Here is a 16364-nt window from a genome sequence, read left to right as displayed (position 1 = left end):
ATATGAAATTCAGTCACCCCACCATGGTTAGTGTTGGTGTATAACTGTATATTAAATTCAGTCACTCCACCATGGTTAGTGTTGGTGTATAACTGTATATTAAATTCAGTCACCTCACCATGGTTTGTGTTGGTGTGTATCTGTATATTAAATTCAGTCACCCCACTATGGTTAGTGTTGGTATGTGACTGTTCAATTCAGTCACACCACCATTGTTAGTGTTGGTGTGCAACTGTATATTAAATTCAGTCATCCCACCATGGTTAGAGTTGGTATGTAACTGTTCAATTCAGTCACCCCACCATGGTTAGTGTTGGTGTGTAACTGTATATTAAATTCAGTCACCCCACCATGGTTAGTGTTGGTGTGTAACTGTATATTAAATTCAGTCACCCCACCATGGTTAGTGTTGGTGTATAACTGTATATTAAATTCAGTCACCCCACCATGGTTAGTGTTGGTGTGTAACAGTTTGACTTCATGTCTTGAAAAGGTTTTAATTTCATCACTACAGAATAATACCATAAAATACAGTTTTCCAGGGAGTTCTAGAAACCAGTTGACGGAAAACTCCATCCAAAAACGATCTTTTGGTATTTGTTTCATTAGTCCGTTGTAACATAGTCCCAAAATGTTTTGCTTGTCAACAATCAAGTTCTCAAGATATGTAACTTTCAAAATACAGAAATCCCCATATGATGCATTTTGCAAATACCAAAAGACCGTTTTTGGGTGGAATTGTCCTTTAATGAAAGCATGCATCAGTCAGGTGAAAGGTTGTTTGGCACCATGTCCAATGTCAGACTAAAACCTTTTTAATGCCACAGAAAATACCACCCATCTGAGTGATAAAAGGCATTTTATAACAATAATCGTATTTTTTATATACATTATCGCATACACTAATAGTCTTAATTCCTGATCAAATGTTTCCCGAACCATTTTATGGCAAAGATTATAGGACAGTTGCATTCTGCTGCACTATCCCAGTTCACCACTAGAGACATACAGGTATTCTATCCAGTGGTGTTCTGCTGCACTATCCCAGTTCACCACTAGAGACATACAGGTATTATATCCAGGCGTGTTCTGCTGCACTATCCCAGTTCACCACTAGAGACATACAGGTATTCTATCCAGTGGTGTTCTGCTGCACTATCCCAGTTCACCACTAGAGACATACAGGTGTTCTATCCAGTGGTGTTCTGCTGCACTATCCCAGTTCACCACTGGAGACATACAGGTATTCTATCCAGTGGTGTTCTGCTGCATTATCCCAGTTCACCACTAAAGACATACAGGTATTCTATCCAGTGGTGTTCTGCTGCATTATCCCAGTTCACCACTAGAGACATACAGGTATTCTATCCAGTGGTGTTCTGCTGCACTATCCCAGTTCGCCACTAGAGACACACAGGTATTCTATCCAGGCGTGTTCTGCTGCACTATCCCAGTTCACCACTAGAGACATACAGGTAATCTATCCAGTGGTGTTCTGCTGCACTATCCCAGTTCACCACTAGAAACATACAGGTATTGTATCCTACTAACCAGAAGAGGATAGAGGTAGAAAAAGGGTGCGCTGATTTTTTTATTTAACCTTTAACAAGGCAAGCCAGTGAAGAACAAATTCTTATTTACAATGACGGCTACCAAAAGGCAAAAGGCGTCCTGCGGGGACGGAGCCTGGGATTCAAAATAAATACAGTACATAAAGAGAGACCTAAGAGAACATAGCAAGGCAGCAACACAACACATCATAGTAGCAACAATACATGGTAGCAGCACAAAACATGGTACAAACATTAGTGGCCACAGACGACAGCACAAAAGGCAAGAAGGTGGAGACAATACATCACACAAAAATGCCACAATGAGGTTTGAGACGGATGGGAAACGGGACTATCATTCGCTGGAAAATGTGTTGCATTTCATTAACTAGGTAGACCAGACCCAGCTGCTATAGAGAGCAGTTAGTAATGGCATCTTGTTGGGCACCAACTCCGCCACGGTTCGTTGGACAAATCCTTTGGGAAAATGTTTTGACATCAACACTGAAAACAAGATCTGTGGTAAATTCACGCGTAAACCTTTTTCCTGAGATCAGCTAACAGTCACACAATTGAAGCATTTGTACTGAAATTAAAAGCCCCTGCTATAATGGTCAAGTTAACGGATCTCAGAAAATGTAGAATCTCCTAAAAGCCAATTTATGCTCGACAGGAAAATGTGATCGGTGCCATATGACTGGTGTGACGCAGACCAGTACTAAACGGCACGCAATATGAACTGTACAGGACGGCTTTTTTCTCCTGTTGTTCACCAAAATTCTAATATAAGGCTCAATCTGTGTCCGGGAAACTAGCCTCAAGCGCAAACGCTCATACCTTGTAGTGAGCCCAAATTCTCTACCCCTGTGCTTCACGGCCAACAGATGGGGTTAATGGCGCTACATGGTCAAAAACCCGATTGATTCCACCGTAGGTATGGTTGAAAGAACCAGAGGTAACTCATTTGGGGGGTTTTCGGGACTACTGGAACATTAATGTCCATGATACCGCCCGTTAAATATACCAGAATTTACTTGGATGAATGCTTCATTTAACCACCATCTTTAGCGGTTTTGATATCAGTGTAAACCAAGTCTGTTCCATATATTAGCTATAAAATTGTCCCACCGTATCGTTAAAATAGACTCCATGATGAAACACGCATCTCACAATAAATTCCTCCCAAAAACACAACGGCTTAAAATAATTCAGTCAACTTTCTATAGCCAGTGAACAATGTCAATCCCGTTACATGTGCAAGTTTATAACCACCTAGAATAACTACATAATGATATGAAGGAAATGTCACATTGTTCAGTATTGATTTCAGACCACATGGTTCATTCAAAATGGCCAAATTCACCAAGTCTGATTTACTACCACCGAGAAAGAAAAATTAGACAAGCATTAATTTGTAGATTTATTTACACATCAAAACAGTCATGGGGTTGAATTGACTTGGCCTGATTTTCCCCAGTTCCAACAAGACATCCCTCTTCCTTGCTGACCAAGAGGGCTTGCCAGTGTACAACAGGAGAGCTAGAGGGAAAATAGTGAGAATTAAACCCTGGTGATACTGTAGGGACTAATACACAAGGTCTGAGATGACTTGATCAGACAGTAACCAATCAGTCAGCGTTACATCAGACTGGGGCGGTAGTGATGACTCATCACGTCAGAGTATGTAGTTTATAACAAATTGCATGGGTCAGTGTGATGATCCAAGAGGAACATCCAACAGTACATTAACAACATCTTCCTAATATTGATCTGCCCCCCTTTTCCATTACAACACATATACACCGAGTGGACAATACATTAACCTGACCAGGTGAAAGCTACCCCTTATTGACATCACTTGTTAAATCAGTGTAGATACAGACATGTTAAAATGATTTTTAAGCCACGAGACATGGATTGTGTATGTGTACCACCCAGAGTGTAAATGGGCAAGACAAAGATTTAAGTTCCTTTGAATGAGGTATGGTAGGTGCCAGGTGCACCGGTTTGTGTCAACTGAAACACTGCTGGGTTTGTCAAGAGCAACAGTCTCTTATGTGTATCAACACTGGTCCACCACCCAAAGGACAGCCAGCTAACTTGACTCCAATGCCGACCCACAGTTGTGTCACGGGCCAACAGCCCTGTGGAACGCTTTGACACCTTGTAGACAACTGAGGCTGTTCTGAGGGCAAACTCAATATTAGGAAGGTTTAATGTCCTCTATACTCAGTGTATTATAATACTGGAACCGTAAGTCATTCCCACTACACACCTTCCCGCTCCACCAGCACAGCAACACTTCAGCAGCCAACGAGCTCTAAAAAGACAGAACAGTTTTAAAACCAAATAAAACCAATCTTATTTTACTAGACTACATTCAGAGCATTCTGAAACCAGATCAGGATTTTAGTTCAGTCATTGCAGCCATCCAGCCAGCAGTCCAGGTTCTGGGATCAAGCCCCCACCCAGTCACCCTCCCTCCAGGCAGGCAGCCCACCTTACCCCTGCAAAAAGCAGGCTTGTCAGTGTCTGCCCAACCCACAGGAGGGCCGATGGGCAGCCAGACCTTTATCCAGCCCAGAGCACAGGACAGGATTGCCACCTGACTGGTGTGTTTAGAAACGCTTACATCATTTACAACATTCCAGAATGCTTCATGTGGAAGGAGAATTAAGATGCTGTCAAAAGTCACACACCTTTCCAAACACTGCAGACACTAGGACCTCAACCAGGGGGGCAGAAACCTAGAGGGAGAAAGTAGAAAAGCATGAAGTGACATTGTAAGACCTTGTAGTCAGACATGAGATCAGTCTATAGCAGTGTATTCTAATCCTGGGGACCCAAAACTGTCAACAAGTGTTTCCCCCCCAGAACTAGGCTTGGGTGGTCTACCAGGGTATTTGGAAAACAGGGTTTCACCAATAACATTTACATTATTTCTATGAAGTTTATATTTATAGCTACCTGAGTAAATAGCTGCAGTCAACATTAGGGTTAGAGTCTGATTATTCAAAACGAATTAGTGAAAGATCAGAATTGAGCTGTGTCTAAACGAAGCCTTACATCTAGGTACCCAGATCCAGGATTGTGAAACACTGCTCTAGAGTATAGATCAGTTCAGTAACCAATCAGTCAGCTTAACATCAGACTGGGGCGGTAACAGGAAATCATCACTTCTACTAAATAGCCAGCAGATGGCACCATTATTCCTTTCACATCTATTATTCAGTTTGTTCCCTGGCATCCCAACATGATCTGCCCAGCTGGAGAGTAGTGTCCCCTACTGACCACCTCCATTCAGGCTGCAAAGATCATTTTCTCCTGAACAAGCTTTAAATTGAAAACCATCCAAAAGAACAAAATGCAGACCACGATAGAATGGCTAATGCTAATTCCTTATGTTGCACCTTGCGTTCAGCCAGGACAGACTGCTGCAACCTCATTGGCTGAACATCAGGAAGTAGCATAGATTGCAGTTGATAAGTGAAATAATCTGCCAGCTGGTTGTGCTACACTTCTACACGCAGTAACTTGAATTACACACACCTTTGACTTCATTCACTGTCACAGCAAAGAGCTTCCTTCTAGTGGCCAGTCTGGTACAACAGTCAGGACCTGGAAGAGGAGATTATCTATCTATATTAATGTGATAAACAGCAGTACAGCAAAGTAGCCCCATCTCTATAGATCAGTTCAGTAACCAATCAGTCAGCTTAACATCAGACTGGGGCGGTAACAGGAAATCATCACTTCTACATTATAAAGGACAGAAGTAAAGTCGATCATACACACCTTGTGGTAGTTCAGTAACAGGCATCTTCTAGTGACCAGTCTGGTACCACCATCAGGACCTGAAGGAGAAGAATCCAAATAAACATGCTGAACAGCACTACATTAATACTGCTTTATTGTCTGATAGATCAGAGGGGTAACCAATCTAAAAGACAACTGATCCTAGACCAGCACTATCACCCTGAGACTAAATATGGGAAAGTGCTGACAAGGGCCCTGTACTACATCAGGACACTAGTTATTTGGAAGTCAGTATTCTAACCTCAATCCTGCTTAAACTGTATTGATGGTATTGCATGGAAATATAAATTGACTGACTACATCCTGAGTGGCCCATCCACCCCAGTCACTTGTGCTGCTACTAGCATTTCATGAATGATTCTGCATCTACTTCTTGATATTAAATCAAATGGCAGCCATTTTGGATCAACAATGCAAAGCCAAATGATATTGTGTGTGAGTCTCTGGTCCCATCAGACAGTTGGTAACCCCAACCAGCTGTCCCCTTGTTACCCTGGCAATGCCAGTGGGTCCACCTTTTCAGGTTCTGTCGTCGACACAGGGCGTAAGACACGTGCGGGTGTCATCACTAGGAGCCAGAGTCACCACGACTACCAAACACCAACCGTTCACTCTGTTTGCAGTCAGTTAACACTAGACTGGTTATAGCTTGTGGCTAAAGAAGAGGCTCTGGTTAAGATACAAGGACTAGATTCATTACCGAACGTACTCATTAACCAAAACTCACCAGTCTAGTTGGCATCACGGCTCCTTCAGCCACAAACAGAAGAACCTACAAAGACATATGCTTCAGGGTAAAGTCTGGGTGGGGAACAGATACCAGGCAGGCACATGGAGGGGTTAGACATTACATATGTAGCCTTTATGACAGGTTACGTAGCCCTCTGCTGAAGTCAGCTATTCCTTTTCTCAACAGGAGTTCAGACGAACCAGATTCCAAAGAGAATATTCATCATGTTCAGCAGAAGGACGGGATCCCTCAAACATGTTGCGTTCAGCTAAACTGTACAAGTAAAAGTTGGCAACACTGTGTAGATATCTATACAATAAACTTAATGAATGTTTTAACTACCACTTCCAGGACAAGACACTGGTGTTAAAATATACATTTAGACTGGATGGATCCTTACCTGCATAGCTTAGAGCAGCCCAGAACAGCCATCTTGTTTCAGGACAGTCAACTGTAAGACAAAATGGAGGACGTGAAACTAGGCTGCAACAAGACAGTCAAGCGAGGGTTCTTTACTCAGCAGGGTGTCAGGTCATTTAACATCAACAGGAAGTCAGACAAACGAGATTCTAAAAAGGTTTATCATGTGGTTGCAGAGAACGATTGTTATTCTGGGAAAGACCTCCCTTTCTAGTGCACTACTTCTGACTAGGGCCCTTAAAGCTCTGGTCAAATGTAGTGTACTATAGAGGGCACCATTTAGGACAGTTTCAGAACCACAACTTACCAGGATGTTGGAGTCCACGCTGCAATTCCACTGACCACAGCACTCAAACTTTAAAGAACAAAAGGTAAACATTTTATTAGTGTGAGGATTGAGAAATCGATGACCAACTGTTGCATTATATACAGTCACTCAGTAGTTCATGTCGTTTCACATAGGTTCAAAGTGAGCTAGTTTGTCATCCTTGGGACTGTAGCATCTTCAAGTGACTGGTTCCACAGAGTTCTGTCACTCAACCCACATGGCACCCCAGTCCCTATGCAGTGGACAACTTATTGACGAGACCGACTGTCCATACTCAATTGTGAGCCGCCCGATGGTACTCCCAATCACAGCCGGATGTGCCCTAGACCCCTGCGCCACTCAGGAGCAGTTCACACAGAATAGGGTGCCATTTGGGTTTCCACCAACATGTATACTGGTGGAAGACCAATCCTACCCGTAGTGGGGAATCCAGTTTGATCTTTGTTGGATGAACTCACCAGGTAAGGTAGTGTTAATCCCTTCAGGAAACTTCATCCCCACGTCTGTTAAAATGACAGAGGAAGTTAGTGTTTAGCTGTAAAGAACATTTAAACATACAACCGCTGCATTAGCTACAGTCACTCAGTAGTTCATGTCGTTTCACATCGGTTCAAAGTGAGTTAAGTTCATCATCATTGGGACTGTAGCACGTCCCGGTAGCCATCTTGTAGTTAGCCAGCCAAAAGGGGAAAATGCCTGCATCCAAAAAGTCACACCCTATTCCCTTTATAGTGCATGGGTCCTGGTCTAAGGTCGTGCACTATAAAGGGAAGTGGGGTACTAGTGTCTTAACATTTCACCAACCTGGATTTTCACAAAGCGCATCAGTCTCGTGGTCTGAATGCTAAAGAAGGAATCACAGAATAAATGTTAGTTTTTGTCTGGCTTCTATGAGAACATAGAAAGTTCTTAAATAGAGCCCATCAGAACAAAGAGTAGCTTCACAAAATAATCAGACATATGCTTGTCAATGGATCATCATATAAAGCCCGGAAGTAGTGACCATTTAGAAATGGTGCCATTAGAACTGTCCTGAACACCAGTGAATAAACTCAAATGGAACTCACCAGCACACATCCCTATTCCAGAATGGAACTCCAAGTGGAGAATCTGTTCAGATGCCTTAGTCAGGAAGTCGCGTCACAAGTAATGCAGACCTGAGCAAAGAACACATCCATGTTAGTGACTTACTAGTCTGTATATTACTACAAGAGGCTTTGGAACACAGGACAAGGAGGCCATCAGATCAAAGTTAGCATCACCAAAAATCAGATATATGCTTGTCATTAAGATTCATCATTTACAGCCAGTCACGTGTGAGTCAGTTACCACCTGAAAGTCCACCCCAAAGTCCACTTCCCTACAAATAGATACTTAGGGATTTAGGGCAGAGGACCTTAATCTACTTCCCCAGCCAGATAAAGTCATGGATACATATGTTATGTCAGATTCAAACTGAGGTAAATTAAATGTAGTTTAGCAAGCCAATGCTCACTAAAGCTAGCATAATGACTGGAAGTCAGCAGGTATGTTCTAGCATGCTAGCTGATAACCATATTCTTAATAGCTGCGCTAATGCTAGTTAATATTCACTTACAAATCTACCTTTACACTGAAATTGTATCCATATATTTGGGAATTAGATAAAGGGCCCTGGCGAATCTCCTAAAGGCGAAGGGCTGACAAGTTGAACACATCTAATGATCCTGGTGGTAAGTCAATGCACTCACGTGTCAGTCTTCTGGACTTCCCTGGCAACTGTCCTGCATTTCTGTTGATCAGGGGGAAAGTTAGGGAGGTCCCTTTATGAACAGGCAACACGCAGGCATATAGAACCCGACATTGATATCGTCGCTAATGGAACCTTATTTCCAATACAGTCGACTACTTCTGACCAGATCAACGTTAATAAGTAGTACACTATTGAGAATTGGGTGTCATTAGCGCAGCGACGACAGTCGAATCAGGGCCAAATGCTACTCAGAATCTGGTAAAGAAGTTTCTTCTTCAAAGGCTGATTCGGTAAGAGAGAGTTCATTTTATCATCACCGTAGCAGAGACCTAACGTTGGGTTTATAACGACTTGATGGTCCGGTCACACCTAAATGGCAAGCTAGCATACTAGCTAACATGGCACGTGGTTAGCTAGTTGCTAAGTAAAACCACCACGTAATCAGGCATTTAAGTAATATGTTGCTTACCAGAGCAGCACATTCGAGTCGTCGGCATCTTGAAAGGAGAAAATAATATAAAGTCAACACTAATTGTAGTTACAACCCCAGTAGCTAGCCAGCCATTAAATAACGTAGGTTCTCATGTGACCTAGCTAGATGCGGACACGTGTTCTGCGAACGCAGCATTTCGAAACACGTTTTTTGTTTAAAAAAATTATAATAAATTTGCAAGTCTCTCAAACTACGAAAGTACAATCAGGTATTCAGAACAGGTCTGTGTAAATTCTCATCATCGAAAGACGTTGCAATGCTAACAGCCAGATATCGGCCTGAACATGAAATAAACAAATCAGAACAAAACATATTTGATACTAGAAGTCCATAATTTGTCTAGGGTAAATTCTAAAGATCAGTGGAAGAGTTGAAACAAAAGGATGGCTTTAGATTGAATGCCAAAGTGGCGACTAGCTAAGTTACCTGTAGGTGCTTTCGCCGCATTCCGCTCAGTGTTGCCAACTAATTTCTAGAGGAAGTTCATTTGTTGCTAAATGACGTTGTGATGTCATTGCGTGATGCCGTCATTACATAATAACGTAAAACTTTGTCATTACGTAGACTCTAATTGAACACTTATTCTGTCATTGTTATATAGTGAAGTGTTCTGGACTGATGTAAAACTATATCTTGGCCTCAAATTGCATACAACCCATTGAAATTTCTAAGTTTGACATATTATTTTACTACACTGATTCCACAATTGAATGTGAATATGTCATAAATCTCTTTATTTTATTTGGAACATTTTTCATACACAAATCAAAATGTATGAAGAAAAAGGCCCTTTTCTTAATTTTTTTATCTGATTTGGAAAACTATTTAGAGTCTTTGAAACGTATACAAAACAAAATGTCAAAAAAACGTATTCGCAATATGTCTGTATTTGAATTGATATAATGTGGATTCGTTTTTTTTCCGGTTTTTTTCTCATTTCTTTGTGGAATCCCTCTGGCTGTTATGTTTATGTTTTGCATGTTACTGTTAATAAAAACAAAAAAAAGTGAAAAAATATATATAAATATCACACGGAAAAAAAAACATAAAAATAATCTTGGCGAAAAATATGATTTGACATTTGTTAGTTTAGATTTGTTTGTTTATTATCATATACTTTTATTTGTAAAATTAATATAAACACAACACATTTTATATTATCACATTTTTATTTTTAAACACAACACATTGAATTATTGAACAATTACACATTATTGAACAATTACATTTTATTTATTTTATTTTTCAAATCAAGTTTATTTTATATAGCCCTTCGTACATCAGCTAATATCTCGAAGTGCTGTACAGAAACCCAGCCTAAAACCCCAAACAGCAAGCAATGCAGGTGTAGAAGCACGGTGGCTAGGAAATACTCCCTAGAAAGGCCAAAACCTAGGAAGAAACCTAGAGAGGAACCAGGCTATGAGGGGTGGCCAGTCCTCTTCTGGCTGTGCCGGGTGGAGATTATAACAGAACATGGCCAAGATGTTCAAAATGTTCATAAGTGACAAGCATGGTCAAATTATAATCAGGAATAAATGTCAGTTGGCTTTTCATAGCCGATCATTAAGAGTTGAAAACAGCAGGTCTGGGACAGGTAGGGGTTCCATAACCGCAGGCAGAACAGTTGAAACTGGAACAGCAGCAAAGCCAGGTGGACTGGGGACAGCAAGGAGTCATCATGCCCGGTAGTCCTGACGTATGGTCCTAGGGCTCAGGTCCTCCGAGAGAGAGAAAGAAAGAGAGAAGGAGAGAATTAGAGAGAGCCAAGATTTTCAAAATGTTCATAAATGACAAGCATGGTCAAATAATAATCAGGAATAAATGTCAGTTGGCTTTTCATAGCCGACCATTAAGAGTTGAAAGCAGCAGGTCTGGGACAGGTAGGGGTTCCATAACCGCAGGCAGAACAGTTGAAACTGGAACAGCAGCAAGGCCAGGTGGACTGGGGACAGCAAGGAGTCATCATGCCCGGTAGTCCTGACGTATGGTCCTAGGGCTCAGGTTCTCCGAGAGAGAGAAAGAAAGAGAGAAGGAGAGAATTAGAGAGAGCATACTTAAATTCACACAGGACACTGGATAAGACAGGAGAAGTACTCCAGATATAACCAACTGACCCTAGCCCCCCGACACATAAACTACTGCAGCATAAATACTGGAGGCTGAGACAGGAGGGGTCAGGAGACACTGTGGCCCCATCCGATGATACCCCCGGACAGGGCCAAACAGGAAGGATATAACCCCACCCACTTTGCCAAAGCACAGCCCCCGCACCACTAGAGGGATATCTTCAACCACCAACTTACAATCCTGAGACAAGGCCGAGTATAGCCCACAAAGATCTCCACCACAGCACAAACCAAGGGGGGGCGCCAACCCAGACAGGAAGATCACGTCAGTAACTCAACCCACTCAAGTGACGCACCCCTCCTAGGGACGGCATGAAAGAGCACCAGTAAGCCAGTGACTCAGCCCCTGTAATAGGGTTAGAGGCAGAGAATCCCAGTGGAGAGAGGGGAACCGGCCAGGCAGAGACAGCAAGGGCGGTTCGTTGCTCCAGAGCCTTTCCGTTCACCTTCACACTCCTGGGCCAGACTACACTCAATCATATGACCTACTGAAGAGATAAGTCTTCAGTAAAGACTTAAAGGTTGAGACCGAGTCTGCGTCTCTCACATGGGCAGACCGTTCCATAAAAATGGAGATCTATAGGAGAAAGCCCTGCCTCCAGCTGTTTGCTTAGAAATTCTAGGGACAATTAGGAGGCCTGCGTCTTGTGACCGTAGCGTACGTGTAGGTATGTACGGCAGGACCAACTTTTTAACTAGTAAACCTACACATTCTGAACAATCATAGTTTTAAGCAGTGTATTGGTAGTTAGTTAACATGCTACCTAACTGATCAACAATTATAGGTACAGGCAAATAACAAGGTATATATGCTATCTTATTGAATAAGCAACTTAACTCAAATAATGATGTATGTGCTAGGCATCTCTCTCCAGCTCTCCCCAGGTTGTTGTGCTGCTTGGCTGGCTAGCTGCTCGATGGTTTCCTTCAGATTTTGCCACTGTTTTCGCACCCACTGCAGTACACACTGCCACCATCAGCTGTGTGTCTCCGCCAGTTCCAGAAAGCCCACTCCTTGCATACGTACTGTAAATATGATGGATCATAGATTGGCAAGGAAATCCTCTTCACTGTCCAACTGCATTGTCACGGAGCTGGAACCAGCAGTAGAGGATGGAGTGGCCTTAAAGCTGTATGCTGCTGTGGTGCCAAACTGCTGCAGAACTTCACTTGGTAGTTTATGCTGGTAACAGGTTTCACCAGCCAGCTTCAGTCCATACCGCACCAGGAGTATGGAGGTGAGAGTGTGCAGTGATATTCTATTTCTTAACTTTGACTTGACCACACTCATTTGGCTGAACAGCCGTTCAACCTCCGCATTTGAGCGTGGCAAGGAGAGGGCAGCGAGTGCAGCTTTGCACAGTTCTTCAAATGGATTTGACCCGGAAGAGTCCGTGTAGTTATTGACTTCACTCCAAAACTCGACCATATTTTCAGTTGAGTCCCACCTAAACAGATGGATGTTTCTCCATTGGGAAACAATTTTATCAATTGTTTGGGGCTGGTACCCCAGTAGCTCAGCTACTTTAATAATTTCAGTGGTGCCTTTATTGTGCTTTAGCGTTTCCTTAACACTGAACAAGGCCATGTTGTTTCGCAAGGCTTCAAGGTTGTCTGGGAGCCTTGCTTGCAGCTCCTTGCTTAAAGCAACAATGTAGTTGATGCACTGTCTCCGAATGACCTTTTTGTCCTCTGGCGCAAGACTGAGTTGGTACATGGTGATGGACTGAGATGTCCATCAATGGCATCATTCAGGACATCCATTTTTGCCATAGGGTTGACTACTCTGCTGCAAATTGATGTTAAGAGGTGTACCAGATTGTCCAAAAGCTTGACAGGATCTGTTTGCTCTCCCTCAAATTACTTCACTGCAACTGGATTGATTTCAAGAATGTCAGGTAGACATAGTTGGTCTTGTCCATGTACATAGCGTGGCGCACATCCACCATGTAGCAATGCTCACTGGCCTTGGTCAACTCAAAGTGGAGTTTCAGTTCTTCCCACTGGCTCAATATACGAGTTACCGCAGGCTCAATCGATAGCCAACGTGTGGCACACACTTTGGTGACCTGCAGGGGTTTCTGGACACAATTAATGGTGGCATACACTGCTTTGTACGCCTTGCGCCGTTTTGGGGAAATGGAAAACCAGTTGTAGGTTTCCCTGATTAAGTACTCAACACTCCTAGGGATGGTTTCTTTGGATGCTGCACAGACCGCCAATTGTAAAGAATGGCACACATCACGGATGAGTACCAAATTGGGCAATGCACATTCTACCTTTAAAATCATGTGCACCCCGTTGTGTACCCCAGTCATCACAGACGCATTATTAGTGCCAATACTGTGAAGATTCTCTTTTTTAAGGTTGCACTTCTCAAGAAACTCAACTACCGCCTTTGCTATTGATCTGGCATCGCCACCCTCCCAGACAACTAGCCTGAGAAATGTGGACACAATGGTTCTTTTTTAGCACTGAAATACCGAATCACCACACCCAGGTATTTCGAGACACTGACATCAGTGGACTCATCCAAAAGGAGACTGAACTTCTCATCCCCCACATCTGATGTTACCCTTTTGAGAAAATAAGGAGCCAGTATTCCCCTAATCATTTCTGTGCACTTGGTGCGGTGCATTTGGAAGTTTGTTGCTGCCACAGAATCTGAAAAGGCAACTTTGCAAGCCATACCTAAATGGTCGCATGCTAGCAGCGAACAATGCTCTGCAGTGGTCATTGCCATAGTAGCTTTTGCAGTTATCCACTTTTTTAACCAACTGTGGTAATGTAGACTGCGTTGTGGGGTTGTACGGTTTTGATTTATTTATATGTTTTGCTGTAGCACAATGTTTTTTGATGTCATACATTTTTGCAAGCATATCTGATTTGCAGTACGCACAGTATGCCCAACAATCATCCCCAATTACTGGCTTCAGACACCCTTTAAATCCAGGTACTCCCACTCTTTTCTGTACTTCTGGCTGTACAATTTTGATTGAGACATGTTGATTGATGTTGTAAGTTCTGTTCAAGATCTCGTCGAACACATACTACTGCTGCTGCAGTCAGCCAACAATGATTTGCAATTTGCTGAAATTGCTGCTGGCCTGCTGCTGACGTCACTCACAATGCACTTTTGCAGCCAGACACGTGTGTTGTGACAGAGAAAATAGGTTTTGTGTCATTTAGAGGGAAAATATGTGCGTTTTAGCGTTTGAGTCATTTTTCAAAAGTTGCCACAAGTTCCAAATACATTTTTAAAATTAGCTACATTTGTTTTTAGGTGCTGTTTGAAAAAAAAGTTGCTAAATATAGCAACAAAATTGCTAAATTGGCATCACTGCCTGAGGGTGTCTAGACCGCAGTCTGTCTGTATGTCTGTCTGTCTCTCTCTCTTCTTCTATGGTATAATGGCGTTCGCAACAATTAAATGTGCATTCCGCCACCTACTGTGTGGGTGGATAATAAGGATCCCCAAAAATAACATATGGTTAAAAATAAATAAAATATCACACAAACTACCAAAAAAGAAATGAACTAAACAAAATCAACCTGCTTTTCTGTAAAAACCTCATTCTAATCAGGTCCAACACAGCCTCAGAATCCTCCTGTGAGGGCAGGACATTTCCTGGTGACAAAAGTCTTGTAGTACTTCTGCTGTGAAGTCTTGGAGCCCCCAAAACCTCTCGGCTGCAGCAGATATTGGTACAAAGGCTGTGAAGTATGTGTAGTTAATCAATATCAAAGGTGGTAGCTCCGCTCACCGGTGAAGTGGAGCAGAGCATGCTGGGCAATCTCCAGCTCAGATAAGATCAGCTGGAAGAACACTCCACCATGGTTAGTGTTGGTGTGTAACTGTTAAATTGAGTAATCCCACCATGGTTAGTGTTGGTGTGTAACTGTTAAATTCAGTAATCCCACCATGGTTAGTGTTGGTGTGTAACTGTTAAATTCAGTCACCCCACCATGGTTAGTGTTGGTGTATAACTGTATATTAAATTCAGTCACCCCACCATGGTTAGTGTTGTTGTATAACTGTATATTAAATTCAGTTACCCCACCATGGTTAGTTTTGGTGTATAACTGTATATTAAATTCAGTCACCCCACCCTGGTTAGTGTTGGTGTATAACTGTATATTAAATTCAGTCACCCCACCATGGTTAGTGTTGGTGTGTAACGGTTTGACTTCATGTCTTGAAAAGGTTTTAATTTCATCACTACAGAATAATACCATAAAATACAGTTTTCCAGGGAGTTCTAGAAACCAGTTGAAGGAAAACTCCATCCAAAAACCATATTTTGGTATTTGTTTCATTAGTCCATTGTAACATAGTCCCAAAATGTTTTGCTTGTCAATAATCAAGTTCTCACGATATGTAACTTTCAAAATACAGAAATCCCCATATGATGCATTTTGCAAATACCAACAGACCGTTTTGGGTGGAATTTTCCTTTAATGAAAGCATGCATCAGTCAGGTGAAAGGTTATTTGGCATCATGTCCAATGTTAGACTAAAACCTTTATAATGCCACAGAAAATACCAACCATCTGAGTGATAAAAGGCATTTTATAACAATAATCTTATTTTTAATATACATTGTCCCTTACACTAATAGTCTTAATTCCTGATCAAATTTTGCCAAAACACTTAATGGCAAAGATTATAGGACAGTTGCATTCTGCTGCACTATCCCAGTTCACCACTAGAGACATACAGGTGTTCTATCCAGTGGTGTTCTGCTGCACTATCCCAGTTCACCACTAGAGACATACAGGTATTCTATCCAGTGGTGTTCTGCTGCACTATCCCAGTTCACCACTAGAGACATACAGGTGTTCTATCCAGTGGTGTTCTGCTGCACTATCCCAGTTCACCACTAGAGACATACAGGTATTCTATCCAGTGGTGTTCTGCTGCACTATCCCAGTTCACCACTAGAGACATACAGGTGTTCTATCCAGTGGTGTTCTGCTGCACTATCCCAGTTCACCACTAGAGACATACAGGTGTTCTATCCAGTGGTGTTCTGCTGCACTATCCCAGTTCACCACTAGAGACATACAGGTATTCTATCCAGTGGTGTTCTGCTGCATTATCCCAGTTCACCACTAGAAACATACAGGTATTGTATCCTACTAACTAGAAGAGGATAGATGTAGAAA

At 42.3% G+C, this 16364-nt stretch overlaps 1 long non-coding RNA gene, 4 other non-coding genes and 1 pseudogene across 6 annotated transcripts; all 6 read right to left on the bottom strand.

The window, feature by feature from the left end:
• Window positions 1–1567: 1567 nt before the first annotated feature.
• LOC120036522 lies at window positions 1568–9039 on the bottom strand. Of its 2 annotated transcripts, XR_005474533.1 has the most exons (12): window positions 8575–9039; window positions 7912–8001; window positions 7649–7688; window positions 7303–7347; window positions 6824–6871; window positions 6497–6547; window positions 6094–6138; window positions 5346–5404; window positions 5100–5168; window positions 4250–4297; window positions 3826–3870; window positions 1569–3089 (listed from the first exon to the last, which is right to left on the bottom strand). It is a non-coding gene; the product is annotated as an uncharacterized LOC120036522 (long non-coding RNA). The 2 variants fall into 2 exon arrangements; XR_005474532.1 differs by having other exon boundaries at window positions 1568–3089; window positions 7912–9039.
• On the bottom strand, window positions 3158–3231 carry LOC120036596 (annotated as a pseudogene).
• Window positions 4665–4734, bottom strand: LOC120036562. Its single transcript, XR_005474565.1, has one exon. It is a non-coding gene; the product is annotated as a small nucleolar RNA SNORD31 (small nucleolar RNA).
• On the bottom strand, window positions 5241–5310 carry LOC120036567. Its single transcript, XR_005474570.1, has one exon. It is a non-coding gene; the product is annotated as a small nucleolar RNA SNORD31 (small nucleolar RNA).
• Window positions 5814–5940, bottom strand: LOC120036537. The gene has a single exon (XR_005474541.1). It is a non-coding gene; the product is annotated as a small nucleolar RNA SNORD22 (small nucleolar RNA).
• Window positions 6948–7010, bottom strand: LOC120036557. Its single transcript, XR_005474561.1, has one exon. It is a non-coding gene; the product is annotated as a small nucleolar RNA SNORD29 (small nucleolar RNA).
• Window positions 9040–16364: the final 7325 nt, after the last annotated feature.

The sequence above is a fragment of the Salvelinus namaycush genome, unplaced genomic scaffold (genome assembly GCF_016432855.1).
Source record: "Salvelinus namaycush isolate Seneca unplaced genomic scaffold, SaNama_1.0 Scaffold138, whole genome shotgun sequence".
Lineage (NCBI taxonomy): Eukaryota > Metazoa > Chordata > Actinopteri > Salmoniformes > Salmonidae > Salvelinus > Salvelinus namaycush.
Note: the sequence above shows the minus strand (reverse complement) of the source record. Positions and strands in the feature narration are given on the sequence as shown.